This window comes from Catharus ustulatus, chromosome 4 (genome assembly GCF_009819885.2).
Source record: "Catharus ustulatus isolate bCatUst1 chromosome 4, bCatUst1.pri.v2, whole genome shotgun sequence".
Taxonomy (NCBI): domain Eukaryota; kingdom Metazoa; phylum Chordata; class Aves; order Passeriformes; family Turdidae; genus Catharus; species Catharus ustulatus.
Window position 1 is genome coordinate 36067968 of NC_046224.1, and position 16849 is coordinate 36084816.

Sequence of the window (16849 nt, forward strand, 5' to 3'; positions counted from 1 at the left end):
GGCCAGTGTCCATCCTGTTTTAGAGAAGAACAAGTAAACAGGTACATGTGCACCTGCTTTGGACCTTTTTAGGAGGTAAACCAGTGACAGGTGTGATTGGGTTCCTGACTGTGTTATTCATCAACTAATATCCATTACAGCCAGAAGGTGGCTTTGACCTTGAGATACTTTCAGTGCAATAACTAGCTCCTAGTTTTGATCTCATAGGTCCCGAGTTTCCTAACATCATTTCCAAGAAGATATTTATCATACAATTTCAGAATTATGTAGAGTTCATTATGAATTCTATGCAGTTAGTTAAACCACTTAAATAAATTTCCAGTAGTATGTCATTTCTTATTGTCATTTTCAGAAAAATACAAAACAAAGTTCAAAATGTTTTTTAAAAGTAAGCAGAATTACTTAATCATAATTTATTAAAAAAAAATTCAAAACCTGGGTAGTCTGAGATGAACTATTTTATGTAAATTGCATGATGTTGCCTCTCTTTTGATAGAATTTGGAAAAAAAGGGCTGAAGTTGAAAGCTGTATTCAATACCAGAAGCATATCCTGGTACTGAATAATAATGATATTCTATATTCAGTGTTAACTTTGGAGAGGCTATCTGCATTCCAAACACATTTTTGGGGTTTTGTTTTTTAGATTGTTAGGTAAATAATTGCATCTATATATACATATACATATGTATATGTACACACACACACACACACACACTTTTTAAAGGTCTTTTGCAATCAAGTCCTCTATTAGCTCCATTCAAGCGTATCTATGGCCTTCAAAATTTGATTTTTTCCCTCTTTGAGGTTAAGTACAAAACTGGATCCTGCTTGTCTGAAAAACTGCAGAAAATCTCTTTCCTAGCTCACCTCAAAACTTCTTTAATCTTCCTGTCCCCAGTTCTTTCGCATGTCTCTTTCAGAGGGTATTTTTTTCATCTTCTCAACATGATAGGAATACAAAACTCAGTTTGGGGATCTAAATTAGAAGCTGCTAGGCTAGGTGTCTCACCAAGAGAAAAAAGCAGAGAACTCCAGAGAATAATGCAATTCTCTAAATAAGGCTGTAAATAAGTCTAAGTTGGTTCTGTATTTGCTCTACCCTGGTGACTCCCTGACTTCTGAATGAATAAAAAATTTTATGAATACTTGTGGAGCAAGCTTTCAACTACAGTACCCTTTTGATGCTCATGATTTAAAGTTTATAGGCAGGTTTTTATTCACGTCCTGTGCACAATAGGAGTTATATGAAAAATAACTGGGAGCATTATGCAATTTAGGACTTAAAAACTTTTGATCGGAATTAAAATGATTATAATGTTTAAATATTACTATTACTTAATTTTGTGTTGTCTGCATTTTTTTATCTACTTTTCCTTCACCAAAATAAATTATTCTCTATTTCCCAAGTTCCTATATTATTACTTAATGGAAAGATAAGGTCTGAACTGCAGTATCAGAGCATTTTCAAAATAGAATTGATTATAATTGAAATAATTATCTTGATAATTTGCAATCCTTTTGTCTGTAGTGTATCACAAACATCACTAAGTTTGGTTCACAATTTATAGATTTTCAATTGTAAAGACACATGGTGATCAAGTGATTTAACCACTTGACTTACTGGAGCATATAAAAAAAAACCTCAGCAAGTAATTTTGGCACTTAATCAGTTATTTTCTCTTTAAGCTACAGTGCATCTTTTTGAATGAAAGTTCTTATATAAAAATATCAAATAATGGAAAATCCACTACAATACCTTTATGGACTGTCCATTGCTTCTTTCTAACACAGTGTTTTTCTAAAATGGAATGTGGCTTGTCCCTCTGAAAGTCTAATTAATTGATTACTGGGAAAACTTGCATTTGCTTTCAGGTGACTGTATATGCTTTATTTCCAAAGTTAATTTTACTTAAATAGCCACACTTACATAGTGTATAATTCCAACCAATTGCCAACCATTGCTGTTCTAGTTAATTCTAATACTATTTAAGTGAACCTGCCATTCCTGTATTATTGTAAGAGATCACCAGCATAAGTCTGGCAGTCATGTCAGTTTCCAAGGCAGAGAAGTGTCACAAGTTTTAGTAAAAAAAAATAAATAATAAAGAAGTTACTTGATAGTTTGGAGACAACATTAATTAGCTGTGTAAACCTATAACAAGTCTCTGAAAATTAAAAATTCTTTTAAAGCAGTAGATGCGTGAGCTTGGAGCCTGCTCTCCCACTTTGCACTGACACTGGACAGCATCCCACCACTTCACTTTGGAGGAGGAAGGGTGTCCCCCTGCACTGCTGAGCTGGGGTTTTTCAGCAGAATATGGAAGTACAGTGTAAGTGCCAGCTATAGCTGAGACACCGTGGCTCCCAGGTACCCTCTAGGCATGTGGCCCAGGACCAGCCACAGATGTCACCTTCACAATCCCATTATCTGCAGTTGATGCAGGAAGTCACAACGTGCCAGGTATGCAAAAGCAGCTGTCATCCTTCAAGACTATTAGGCATAATTGCCAAGTTTTCTCATTCTTTCTATTCTGAGGATGCTAAATTCCCTATTCTTTCAAATAACCGCTGAAGCAATGACATGGGGCAATGTCTTTGTGAACTAAAACAGCACTTTCTGTGTGCAATGCATCTCAGTTCTGGATCTCAAGGTCTACTGTTTCCACTTTATGTTTCACCAAAAATATATTTTCTGCTAGTTGAATCCAGTGGTGAATTTTACTGAAACACAAGGCAAAGTGAACTTATGTCACTACTATTTTATCTCTATGATCTATCAGGCTGTCTATAAAAGCTATTTGCTTGTATGGTCCCTGTCACACAATTTTGTCAGCAGAAAAAAAATTGAGGGAGAATTTCTTTTACTATTGGGAGCTATAACACACAGAAGTCACAATAAAACCTCACGGATGTTCTCTGAAATGTGCTGGTGGTTTATTGCTGTCTAAAGGATGTCAGTTTTCTCCTGTCCCCTGAGTAAGCAGATGGCACTCTGAATACTGAAAGAAATTGATTATTTAGATTTAAAGGAGACTGTAGTGAATAAGAGAGTAATACAGGAAAGCTTGTTAGAGCTCCATGCTAAAAGGAAGGGAGAATATGGTTTTCCTATGAGTATTTCTGACCTATACAACCCCTTAGGCAGTTCTAATAGGGAGGAAAATAGATACAACTCTCTTTTGTTCACCCCTTATAGAATAAGAAATGCAAAGGCAGTCCAGCATAACCATGACAAAGCCTCTGTGGTGGTTACAGAGTTAAGGACAGAAATCCTGTTTCTAGGCTTATCTAGTCCAACCGCATGGTATCTACTGGTGTGAATGTTTTATTACAGCTGGTAAAACTACAACGACTTCCTTTCCCCTCAGCCTTGGTATTGTTTGAGAGATGTCATGGGAAGAAATGTGAACAGAAGAAATCCTGTTTTCATGCTTTTAACTAGACATGAGTGCTGTTCCACAAGGTCTGGCTGGTGGAAAGATAGACATTGTCTTTAAATGACAGTTCTTATCTCTAATATCAGAGGGCAGGATTTTTCTCTCATTCTGTCATCAGTAATTTCTGAATTGATTTGATGCAGAAGGTAGCAATCCAGGAAGCCTCTCTATTTTCTGATATCATCTTCAGGATAATTCCTTAGATATGTCTTTTGTTATGATAATCTGCATATTAGATCAGTTAGCTGTTTTTGCTGTGGTTTGATGACAGAAGGAAAAAGCAGCATCTGTTTTCTGCTGGGGATGTGCTGTGGTGTCTCTTGACGTGCAGATCACATCAGCAACTCCACAGAGCTGCCCCGCAAATCCTCTCCAACTAAACTGAGGAGCCTGAAGAACATCCAATGGGGAAGCCTGAGCCTGTTTTTCAGGCACAAGCACCTGGGGGTTTCACTGTCACAGAGCTGGGACATATTGGTGTGTGCCAGGAGCTCCTGGGCTCTCTGCTCTGGATGTAGTCAAGAAGCCTGTGATCAGATGAGTGATTTGCGCTTCAAAGACGGGAAAACTGAGAGAATTTTGAGTGCGTATTTCTCTATCTATTTTTTCTTTTAAACTTTGCTCTTAAATGATTAATTTATATTGCATAACATGACGCATTCTCTTTTTTAGTGCAAGGTTAGACTATCTGATTATCAAGCTTACTGCTGTGTGGGACTCTAGATCCCCGAGGGTCTTCATCTGCCAATAATCTTAATTGCAATTCACTGTAATTGACATCTTATCTATTTTCTCTACTGCTTTCCACTTAGAAAATTCAAAATGCTGGCAAGTTAGCTCTTGTATTTGGTGAATGTAATAATTAAGGAGGAATTGGAAGCCACTTAATTGTCCAGCTTTTTTTAAATTAGTACTGCAGTTAAGCTTTTGATGAGGCATGAAAATAAAACTTAACCATGACCAGACCTAGAGTGGTAGACTTGGGTTTAGTTATTGTGCTGAATCAGCAGCTCTTGAGAGACAGGCCATGACAGATTCCTCTCCAAGGAACTGCTATCAACCTCTCATCCCCTTTCTGACATATGTTACTGGTAAACCCTCTTTCACAGTCAAATATTTATTCTATTCCTAAACTCTGCAGTCTAGAAGAAAAAAGTGAATAACACTTTGTTCTCCTCTGAATTTTAGTTGCTCTATCACTTAAATTTGTGACATCTTGGTTGTGGCAGCCTCTTCTCAGTTGAACCTTTGTGCTAATCATTTGGAGCAGCATGGTGGCTATGATTTAATACTCCTCTTTTCTTTACTGTGAATTCACAGTCAGTAGCACTGAACATACAGTCCAAAAACCATACATTCAGAAATAGTGTGATAGAGATATGTACAAGGTCAAACAAAAGTACAGGGTGCTTCATGCCATACCTAATTGCCATATCCAAGGAGACCAGATCTTCTTGTCCTGGAATATTGTGAGTGTTTGAAAAGGGTTCAAGATGAGTATGTGCTGATTCATGGTAAAAAAGCACATCAAGAATTATTAGACATTGGGAAGTTGCCTTTAATGAATTACAGAAAATTTCCATTCTCTCTAATGAAGTTTGGCAGGATATTCTGCTATGTACTTTTTCCTAGGCTTTTTTCTTTCAGACACACTTGCAGGTTCCTCAAGGCCTGGTCATTCACTGTGGAGTTAGAGTCCAGAAAAAAATAAGGAAGAAGACTGGGAATGATCAGGGGAACAATATTCTGTTAAAGGGGTTTTTTTAAAAAGAAGTCATGGTAGATCACTGCAGCAAGCTAACTTTGAAGTTTTATGTGGTAATTTTCACTAATGTTACAGCAACAGATAAAATCCCACACATGACTGAAGCAGAGAAATGCAAATGAGGAATACACTGGTCGGGACAGGGGAATAAAGAGGAAGCTGACTCAGAATCAGCCATATTCTGATGTTATTCTAAGAAGTGGTGGGCTTTGCTCCTTTTCTAAGAAGGGAGGGCTGTTTTTCTTTATAGGGCCATAGGGAAGAGAAAAAAAATATATTTTAAGAGGATGTTAAAGGGATTGTAGGGAATTGTAAACTTGTGCTTGAGGGAAGCTTAGGTTTAATCTATAAGCATGTGTTATTACTGCAGAAATGTTGGGGTGAGAAAAGGGATCTGTACTGCCTCATGGTAGTTTGTGAAGTAGAGGTGCATGTGTGTTTGTGTATTTACATATGTTACTTATCTACTGTGACAGCATATGCATGTATAGAGATATGTATATGCTTGTGTATGCATGGAATTGCACTTGACATACAAAATCAAATGCCATGAGAAAATATCCAAGATGGACTGGATCTGAGGTGAAGCCTGGTGGCTTGTCTCTAACATGAGCCGTGCAAGAGGCTTGAGAGAGAGGCTAAGGCACATAGTGTTGACAGGAAGAGGATCATGTCCCTTCCATCATGCAAAGCCTGTCTGATCTGTGGAAAAATAGAGACTGCATAAGCCTTCAGGGATGATGTTTAACATCCCTTCTTATATTTGTATTTTTTAGTGATGACATTTCTTGGTATTATTGCAAATTATGCCTACTGTGTATTTAAAAGCTTTGTCCTACTGTCCAATCCAGAGATGCTTTCAGTGCAGGGCTTGACAAGGCTGGCAAAATGAGAATAACCTGTCCTTGATGAGGGAGGGTCAGAGAGATGGGGCACAACAGTCTTGTAAAATGGAAAATTCTTGCTACTTTCTACAAATGAAAAACACTGGCTCTGTAACCATAGAAACATGATGGGCCAAGGATGATGTTGAACTTCTGATGAATTTCTTTTGTTTAGAACAAAATGCTGTTTGGAGGAAGAGATATAGTGTAGATAAGGTGAAGTAATAACAGTCTTTTGCTTTCTGTACTTCCTTCCCTTTTAGGTTGTGGAATGCTTTATATAAAGCATTTATATAAGTGTTTTAAAGTTATTATTAATCCACTTTACAGGACAGGAAAGACACAACCAGGAGAGCAAAGATCGTTTCCCTCAAGACACAGTGCAGAAACAGGAATAAATCCCATCTCTTCTCAGGTTAATCAGGGATGAATTAATAGAAATAACTAAAATGCTTACAAACAGCTTTTTGATGTAGAATTTACTTGAGATGTGACATGATTTCCTGCCAGAAAGACAATATATTCAGCCTTGCTGTTTGGCCATGTGTGTGCAATTGGAGATGCGTTACACAACTCTGAACTACCAGCCAAACACTGGACAACTGCTCTGTGATCTTGCCTAACATAAAGGCTTCCCTTTCTATGTCTGTGGGTTTTTTGCTTGTCATATCCCACGTATTTAGATATATTTGGGCTAGTTTGATATCTCTACCCTGCTTCAGTTACATTAATAGCATGAAGATATAGCTTGAATCTTTCACTCCATCCATTACAAAAAAAAAGACATGCTGTAAAATTCAAACAAGCAATTTTCCAAAAGTATTTTGGGTAGCAACTCCTAAATACTCACTGAAGATTTAGGATAATATTCTGCTCTCCCATAAAAATAATAGAATCTATCTACTTGGGGGCTTTTTGGTATAAATGAGGAAAAAAGTTTTCAGTAGAAAAGTGACAAGATAACAGGAACACACTAAGTTAGTCTGAGTAACAAGGGGAGAGTTGTAGAAACCTGTCCAGTCTTGCTAAATGTCACTTGTCCTACACATCAACGTGAAGCAAAAGTCCCATCAACACGAGAAAATAGATATCAACCTTAGTGAACACCGGAGATTATATACTGCAATTGCCAAAAATAAATGGAACAAAAATGTGTTGCTTGGAATTATTTGCCAGGAATTTGATCTATATCCAGTTTCTGAAAATACCAGCAGTGCAAAGGCTTGGATAAAAAAACCAAACCCATAGTAACTGCACTTAACCTGTGAAAGAAATTCGTTCTGTGAAAGAAAATGCCGCTCAATGTAATACTGTCAACACCCCTCCTTCCAAGATGAAAGAATATGTGTGCATGCATAAGTATAAAAGGTGCTCACCAACCATCCACAGATATCACACAGGATACGATAGCAATTAAAGCTATGGCAATTACAGAAGTAAATGACAAGCTTACAGTAATTTCACGATTATAAGCCACACCATTTTGACTAAAATTTTGGTCTGAACCCAAAGTGCAGCTTATAATCAGGTGCAGCTTAGATACGGACAAAGAACGAAAAGTTGCTGTTTTAGTTTGGAGGACAGGTGTCTGCTGAGAAAGGCAGGAGCTTCTCTTTGAAATGGAGAATGTAAACCCACTCCCTCCAAATTATTATAATTTTGAAATCAAGGGGCTTTCAGGCAAAGATATGGGAATTAGGAATAACAGTTCTTTTCTAGGGAAATTAAAATAGAAATACAGTACTACAAAGAAACAAACTCCAAACCCTGACAAAGTCAGAGTACAACCTGACACCCTGTCAGGCAGGGTGTTGGTAGCAGTCCCATTAAATGGTGATTGCAGTCCTCCTGCAGTGACAGATGTGGCTCAGTTGGAGCAGTGCTCCTGTAGAAGGTGCAGTTTCCCTCTGGAGGTCCAGTGGTGATGTGGAGAAATCCGGTTTTCCTCTGGAGTCCAGTGGAGAAAGGGACTCCCTTAGTGTCCCAAAACCTCTCTTTTTATCTTGGTAAGAAATGTTGGGCTCTTCCCCCTGGCTGGAGCAACTTCCAATGGGATGCAGTAATTTTATCAGTCCCACAGTGGGACTCAATGGGCCATTAGCAGCAAATGACTCACTGGAGGAAGGATGGATTGTGAAAAGATAAAGAACAATGCCCTGCCTGGTTTCAATGGATGACCCATTAGCAGAATATCTGCCATTGAGATAAGGATCACTGCCCCCACCCTCAAGAGATGGTGATAGAACAGATACCTTTTATCACACTCTGTATTGTAACCTGTGGCTTGTATATGGACAAAGAACAAAAAGTTGCCAACACGCGGAAGTGTGGCTTATACTCAGGGGCGACTTATAATCGTGAAATTACTGTAAATCCCACAGTAAATAGCCTTTCAGGCAGTGAAAAGACTAATTTTTTTGTGCATTCAGGTTAAAAGAGAGATCTTTTTCTGTTGGAGTCATGACTACTTGGGAGAGTAACAGCGAATAGTAATTTGTGTTCCTGACAAGTTGAGGCACCCTCTTGGACCTTGGCTCTGGGAAGGCAGCAGACCTTTCCTGACTGCAGATGGGTGCCTCAGAGTCCCTTAGCAAAGAGTTACCCAATACAAGCACTGGATTGAGCCTTATGGCCATTTTAAGCACTGTCTTGCAGAGGTGTGGAGTTTTTATCTCATATTTAACCTCTGTGGTTTTGTTACTGCTTTGTTGGATTCTCTTGAGGTGTTTATAGTTAATGAAATTATTATTAGCTAAAGAATCAAACAGAATTTCAATCATATTTTTCATATCCAGTATTTCAGTAGAGATCAGGGTGTCAGGCCATTTGGATTCTATGTGGTACACTCTAGGTCTTTTTGGTCCTAGTTTCAAACAGCTGGATTCTGCATCTGGGAAGAAATAGATTTCTTATTATTTTTTTAACTACATATGCCTGTCACACTCTCTTTGAATTGCTAATGGCAATAGAACTGAGAATTCATTTTCTGCTCTGATGGGCAAATTATTAAATCAGCCTGTCTACCCATCTTCAGCCTCTGTTTGATCTGCCCAGTAGCCATGATGATTTGGCAATGAAATATTGTTTTGGAGGAGACATCTGATCTTGGGGGAGTTTTCCTTTGTACAGACATACATGTGAATCTTCACTTAGCAAAGAGAATTGGTTCTGAGTACTGCATGTAGCAAAGAGGCTGAGTAATTCTTTTGTGATAAAAGAGTTAAACTTCTGTAAATAAAATGTTGTTTATTTTCTCTCGGGCACAAAATTATCACTCTACCCTTTCTTTATCAGGTCTGTGAACATGTATTTCCCAGTGTACATCAGATGTCCACTCTGACCCAGTGTCTTGGCTCACATGTAATATTATTTGTTCAAGATAGTGAACCTTTTCTACTGCTTTCTAAGAGACTTTCCTTGCTTTTGCATAATGCCCAGAGTTTTGGCAACAGCCCTTGAAAACAAATTCTTTTTTTTATGAGGAACATAGGTAGTTGATGCCAAATTTCAAACAGAATACTGAAAAATAAACTGTTCATGAGAATATGAATGAGTTTCACCTAGGGCGTGTCTCATAAGACAATTTAAATACTGAGCTTAACTGCAGAATTGGACTTTGAATTGTGGCAGAGGAGGGAATTCCCCTTCCTATGAAGAAACTGCAAGGGTAAAGAAGGAACTTGTTGTAAAAACTAAGTGTCTTTCAAAAATAAGAGTAGTTTCCCCTTGAAATTGTAAATTAATTTAAGTTGCTATGAGTTTAGAAATGATCAGCAACGACACGTGTGTCAGTGTGTGTGTGTAGGAGGCAGGCAGAAAGAGAGAAATGAGATCTAATTCACACTCACAAATGTAGATCTGCAGGAGGCCAATTATACCAATGGGTCTGACCCTCCCCCATATTTTTTACTTCATCTTACTAAGCACAAGCACACACACACAAAAAACAAATCTTAAACTCTCTAACAAAGTTAAGGCTTCTAGTATAAAAGATTCAAAAATTTGACTGTGCCAAGGAAAGAGTGCAGGGAAGCTCAAGTAGGCTTACAGTGCCATGCCTCCCATAATCTATTTTATATATCTGTCAGAAATATGAGGAACTACAGTTTAAATATGGGGGGCTTTTAAAAAAATATCTGTGTTAAGGTATAGACCGATAGTTTCTATACAGTTTCTGTAGGTTAACACCCTGAAGCTCAACATCTACAAAAAGCCGTAATTTACTTAGAAGTTTATAGGATTAATCTCAGCCATGGCGCTGATAATTTTCTACAGAAAATTTCTACGGAAAGTCGTTTGGCCTGCTGACTTATTTTGCATGAATTTTCAGATGTTTGAAATTCCTGTTCAGTTGTGTTTCCTTGTAGTTTGCAAACATACAAAGTATTATGTCTGGATTATTCAGTGTCTGATGCATCATGCTTCCTCCAGTTCATCAGTGCTTTCATTTTCCAGTGCATTGGCTAGTTTCACATATTTCCCAGTAAAAGGAAAACCCATTAAAATGGTTTTATTATTTGTAGCAGACTCTCTTACCTAATTTCATCAGCCTCGTTAATCCTGCCTATTTTATTAACCCAATCAGGATGTGGCCATTTTTTTTCTCCTCTTTCCTGTTTCCTCCTCTTAACTGTAAATATTACTAAGGAGTGTATATTTGGTTGGTTCAGTTTTGCTCTGAAATTTTTGAACTCCAGAAATATTTATGTAAAGTTAATCTGTTATAACTCTCCTCTTGGTTTCAGATCTTGGCATTTAGAATCGATTTGATGTTTAATGCTCTTAAAAAGAGTGGGATTGCTTTCAAAAAGAACAGTATTATGAAGCAAGGCAATGGCTTCAAAGCTGTTATGACAGCATCCATAATCCAGGGGCAATTTCATTTTGGTTATATTGGAAGCATTTTAGTACATTGGAAGTTGTAATAAAACTCTTTCATTTGTGAATAATCATATCTAGAGCTACATGAAGATCTAATAATTTCTGCAGAGATGAGTAAGTAGTATACACAGCTGTGTTTAACCAGCACCATGGGTTAAGCAAGTACATGAGAGGGATAATTTGAACCATCATAACAATTGGAGAAAGATACTGTCATCTTGGTCATATCTATCCTCAAAATAAAACAAACACACTTGAGAAATTGTCTGGTTTTACTTAGGTGAACAAACATTAGGCTTCCAATTCTAAGCTGGATATCCTACACTGCTGTGATGGTTGCATGACAAACAGAGCAATTCAGTGTATTCTGAGATACATCTCTAGTGTAAATCCAATAAATCATCAACAGGACGTGTGTCTTTTAATCCCTTCGTTAGAAACAGAGCACACCATTGGTAAAGGCCTAGGCATCTAATGTTGACGTTTCACAAATAAATGAAATAAACTTTACCCCTATTGAACAGATTTATTAAAACTGCTTTTTGCGTCTAGGTCTCTGATATACAGTCCATCCTCCAAATCTAGATCTTCTAAGGATCTTCTCAAGATCAATGAGGAAATTCATCTTTAGTATCTCAGTCTATGGATGCTTTAAATGACCATCTACCAGAGTACAAGCTTTTCAATTCAAAACCAATAAAGTCTTCAATTGTAAAGGCATTAGTGCTTTGTCTGGCATTCCTATTCTTAGTCTGTTTGTCCTTTGTCTTGTTTTGTAGAAAAAGTACTATCAGGATTTTCTTGCAAATTTTCTGGCAAGTAAGCATTTTCATCCCAAGAATGTTTTGGTGCAATTAAAAGAACTTCTTTTCCAAACTTAGGGTAAACATCTGTCTTTTTGAATGTTTTTCACACAATAATGATCATATTTGAATTTTTGAGTTTATCTGGATCAATCAAGATGTACTCTTCCAATTGACTTTTAATGGTTTTACATATTAGATAATTTTTAACATCTGTCTCATTATCTTAAATTATTAATCTAAATATAATTTCAGACTGGGAAAATTGAATTTCTGTTTTCATATAAGCAATTGGATCAAAAAGGGTCAAGGGCCTCTTCTATGTTTCAATTTCAACAAACTGTTATTTTTTGGAGAATAAAGCACATAATTCCCAAAATACCCAACCAGTTTCACTGAATATCTTGTTTTCCAATACACAAGTGTGTGACATCTATTTCTGAGCCAGAGATAATAAGAAATCTCTGTCCTACTGCCCTGTCTTTGACATTCCAAATAAAGGCTGTTTGGCAAGAGAGACACCGTCCTTTTTGTGATATAATGTACCCTGGGAGGATGAACTGCCTGCTAATGAAGGGCAGAAAGGAAAAGTAGGCAATAAAACAACAACAGTAAAAGTTTTCACTGGATGCAGAAATGTGCAGAGATCAAGGATCTTACAGCCATATAGACAGAAAATCTTACTTTTGTAAGTTCAGGTTATTGCTTCTCTTATAATTAAATAGGCAGATATGTAAAAGTGACTTGGAGGAACCGTACAAAAAGGATAAATCTAAAAAAATCTAGCTAGGCTTAATTAAAAGCAGACAGATGTTCTTAAAGTCTCAATTTTCCCAAGATTTTTAGAAGCAAAATCTACTTGGGGAGTAACTTGCACTCATAGCATTGGTCACCATGGACTAAATTGTGGTTTCATGGATATCTAGAATACATTTTCATGTATTGTACTCACTGTACAGTCTTCAGTTATCTAACAGCCCAACCCTTAAAGAGAAATTAATTTGATCCCTTATGTACTGCTCTGGGGGAAGTTTGCAAGAACTTTAGCAAAACATAGTGATAAAGGCCTTATAAATGAATTTAGAGATATGTAGATGAGATGAACTGGATTTAACTTTAGCTGATGCAAGAAGAGATTTCAAGGACTGAAATAATATTTGTTAAGCAATATCTGTGACCACCCATGCTGAGAGAAAAAGATCAAGACATGACAGGGAAAATATTCTGTGAAGGCTCTTACCAAAATTGACTGAACAGTCAATGCAAAGGTCACGCCCCAAGTCTTTGCAGTGGCATAATAGGTGGCATAAATCTTTGTAGGTGACATAAATCTTGGGAAACCCATGAGGGAGCTTGGTACATTCAGGCCCAGATCTCATTTCAGGGTGAGTATCACTTGGGGAAAAATCTTCTGAACACAAACATCTCTTGCTAGTATTTCACAGGGGAACAAAGCCTTCTTTAGCTCAGTAATTTGGTGATTTCCTCCCTCTTATCGCCTTGCAAATTTTATAAGAGCAAAAACCGTAAAAACCCTGTAAAACTCCCAAACAAAACTCCTTTGCTGCTTGTTTCCTGGCTTGTGCAAATTTTGTGGTTTGTTAATCATTAGCAAAGGTTAAGTATGCTTTTGTTACTTAGCAACCATGATTGGTTTTCAAAAGTTTTCTTTCAAAATTTATCTTGTACTTATCCATGATTTGTCTGCTCCTTTTCTCCTCCCTGTAATTCAAACTCAAGAAGGTTTGAATGCAGCAAGACACCTGGACTCATGATCTTTGCTCCTACCTGTTTGCAAAAACATGAAAAATGAGAACTAAAATGCAAACCAGAGCAAGAGATGCATTTCTCTCCAATCTACACAAGGATCCTAGCTGGTTTTCAGCTTTACTGTGAGGGCTTCTAAAATTTATTTTCCTTTTCAGTGTTTTGGTTATGGTGGAGCTTTGTGCTTTATCAGTTTCAACCCAAAAATGGAAGCCTATATTTAGTTCTGAAAAGTGTGAATAATTTGGGTACTAGTTAAAATATAAGCCCTGCTGTATTTGCATTATATTCATGTACATTTTACCTTCAAATGAATATTTAAGCCAGTGCAATATGAATATAAAGCTTGTAAGCCCAAAGGCTTACCTGCTTTTTTCCCAAATATGTCAGTTACTGCAATAAAAGACATTATTTGTCTCTAAAACCTTTGCTTTGCTTCCCCATTTTGTCATATAAAGCTGACATCCTAGCTTAGCTAAAATCAAGGGAAACTTTCCTGTTGAGTTTTCTGGGGTCAAAATTTCACTTTGTAAGTGTAAAAAACAAAGACAATTGTAAAAAGAAAAATAAAAAAAAATCATAGCCTGAAGATATGAAGTGCTAAAGCAGCCAGCTATCACAGCTGCTAAACTCTTGTTTCTCTGTGGGAGCTGAGGAGCAGAGCAAACATGTGAACTGAAATTGCTGAGGACTCTGGCTGCTCAGGAGCTCCATTCTTGGGAGCTGCTAGAGCAGAAGTTACCTGGAGGTCTCTGGCAGCCAGCATAAAGGTGGATTCCACTTACCAGGGCAAACAAACCAGCCTGTTTTGACTCTCTGCAGTTATGTGGAAAGCTTTGGTACTATGAGCTTATATTGACAGAATGAGGAATGTGCAAAAGATACAGCTAGAAGGATAGGAGGAACTTTTGCCAAACACCTTCAATTTCCCCCTCTTTGAGAGAAGACTTCTGTACATGATCATCTAGGAGCAAAAAAGACTACCTGAGGCTGATGTAATGGGAAGCAAAGGTGAAAATTAACAAATGTTGGTGTGGGCCTTAATAATTCTGACCAACATTCCAGCCCTAGAAATCGCTTTGAACTCTCTGCTCTGACTTGGCTGAGAGCGAAAGTAGTGTGAGTGCTCCTCAGAGGGAAAGGTTCTAGATGCAGCTCAGTGCACAAGCACAGAGGAGAAGCAGCAGCAGCCTCCAGAAGTTTTTATACCTGTATTGATTGCATGGTCTTTGGGTTATTCAGACTTATCAAACTGACATCATCCTAATGCGCTTGTATGTTTCTTCTATACAAAAACCCCAACATTTTCTAGATTTGAACACCAAATTAAGTGCATTTTCAAGATTTCCCCAAATTTACTTTCAGAAACAGAAACTGACATTTCCTTAAAAAAATATTAGGAGGGGAGGAGAAAGAAAACCATCCGTGAGCTGACAGAATGCAGCAGTAGGAGGCAAGCATTCAGCTGGCAGTTACTTACTTCCTGGCATGCAATTTTAATTAAGGAGTCAGCATGTCTGCTACACAAGCCCACAGGAGGCAGTAACTAAAAATGACTGGGAAAACGTCCATGGATAAAAAGGTAGGAGAATTAAATAACGACACTGTATTGTGGAAAGCTAATTGAGTATGTTCATCCCTACTTTTTCCTAGATAAGACCTATTAACAAAGGGAAGGCAAGCACAAATTGCTGTATCACAGTATGCACAATAATACCTAGTTTGCAGTGTTTAGTCAGAGATTCACTATTGATCTAAGATAAATCAAAGACAAAATATTTTTTTCTGTTCAGAAGTCATGTTCTGAGACACCAATTCATATTTCTAGACTGGGCCAGAAATCTTTCGTTCCCTAGACCATAGCTGTAATGATTACCTAGCCGAGTAAGTCAGCAACTAGATTGCTTTAAATCACTTTATAAATATTTTTTTCCCCTGATATGGTGATCTTTTCTTTTACTCACAGAGCCAATTATTAGGACATAGAGGCTGATTCATATCCTGTACTTTCAACAACCATTATTAATCATCTTTCCAAAAGAGTTCTGTGAAATCCTGCATTGAAATTTCATTGTTGGCTCCTACATTCTCCACTAGTAAATATTCAAATGGAATGCTAAGGAATAATAAGGAGGAAAATCATGCATCTGCTTTGTTTTATATCTGTACAGACCAAGCTGAAAGAGCTGGGATTAAAAATAAATTGTGAAGGAAAAGCAAATCTGTATGGTATGACTTAAAATTAGCATTATGTGTTCAGCAGAGAAAAGAACTGGTCAGCTAATCTCAGTCTTTCTGTCACTTGCACTTATTAAGAGATCTTCAGTGAGCAGGCTCATAGTTTATGTTTATGGTTAAATAAATTCCTGGGAGAGTATTACAGGATACAATGAAGTCAGATGACTGAATCAAAAAATATTTCAAACATTTATTTTTAATTTTAAATAAATGTCATTTGATAGGTTTGTTATCCTAGAATGGTTTGAACTGGAAGGCAAATTAAAGGTCATGTAGTTCCAAACCCCCTGCCATGGACAGGGATGCCACCCACTAGATCAGGTTGCTCTGGTCCCCATCCAAACTGGATTTGAATGCTTCCAGGGAGGGGACATGCACAACTTTATCTGGTAGCCTGGTGCAGTGCCTCATCACCTTCACAGTGAACAATTTCTTCCTTATGTTCAATCTAAATCTACCTCTTTCCGGATAAAACTGTTACCCCTTGTCCTGTCACTACAGACTTTGGTAAAATGTTTCTCTCCATCTTTCTCAAACGCCCTCCTTCTATATTGAAATGCCACAACTTCTCAAATATGATGGATAGTAGCTGTGCCTTCTCTGCCTGTTCCCTCAGAACTCATGGATGCATCTCATCAGGTCTCATGGATTTGCATGCCTTCAGATTCCTTAAATGGTCTCAGATCTGATCATATACAGTGGAAGGTTCTTCATTTTTCCAGTCCTTGCTTTTACCTTCTGTGACTTGAGCAGCATGGCTGGAGCATTTGCCAGTGAAGACTGAAGCAAAGACTTTGAATAATGCAGCCTTTTCTGTATCCCAGGTAACCCAGTTTCCCCTTTCCTTCTGGACAGGACCTGTATTTTCCCTAGTCTTCCTTTAATCACCAGTGGTCCTATTGAAGCTTTTCTTGTTGCCGTTGTCATCCATGATCTGTTTTAATGCTCTCAGGGTTTTAACTTAATCTAATCCCTACCTGCTTGGACAGTCTCCCTGTATTCTTCCCAGGCTATCTGACCTTCAACCCTCTGTAGGCTTCCTTTTGGTGTTTGAGTTTGAGCAGGAGATAATT

General features: G+C 37.6%; 1 long non-coding RNA gene across 2 annotated transcripts in view; it reads left to right on the forward strand.

Annotated features, from left to right (window-relative positions):
• The first annotated feature begins 3839 nt into the window (after positions 1-3839).
• LOC116995858 overlaps positions 3840-16849 on the forward strand; it is a 31057-nt gene continuing 18047 nt past the window's right edge. For both annotated transcript variants that reach the window (XR_004417790.1, XR_004417789.1), the window contains exon 1: positions 3840-4021. This is a non-coding gene — a long non-coding RNA (uncharacterized LOC116995858). The remainder of the gene's footprint in view (positions 4022-16849) is intronic.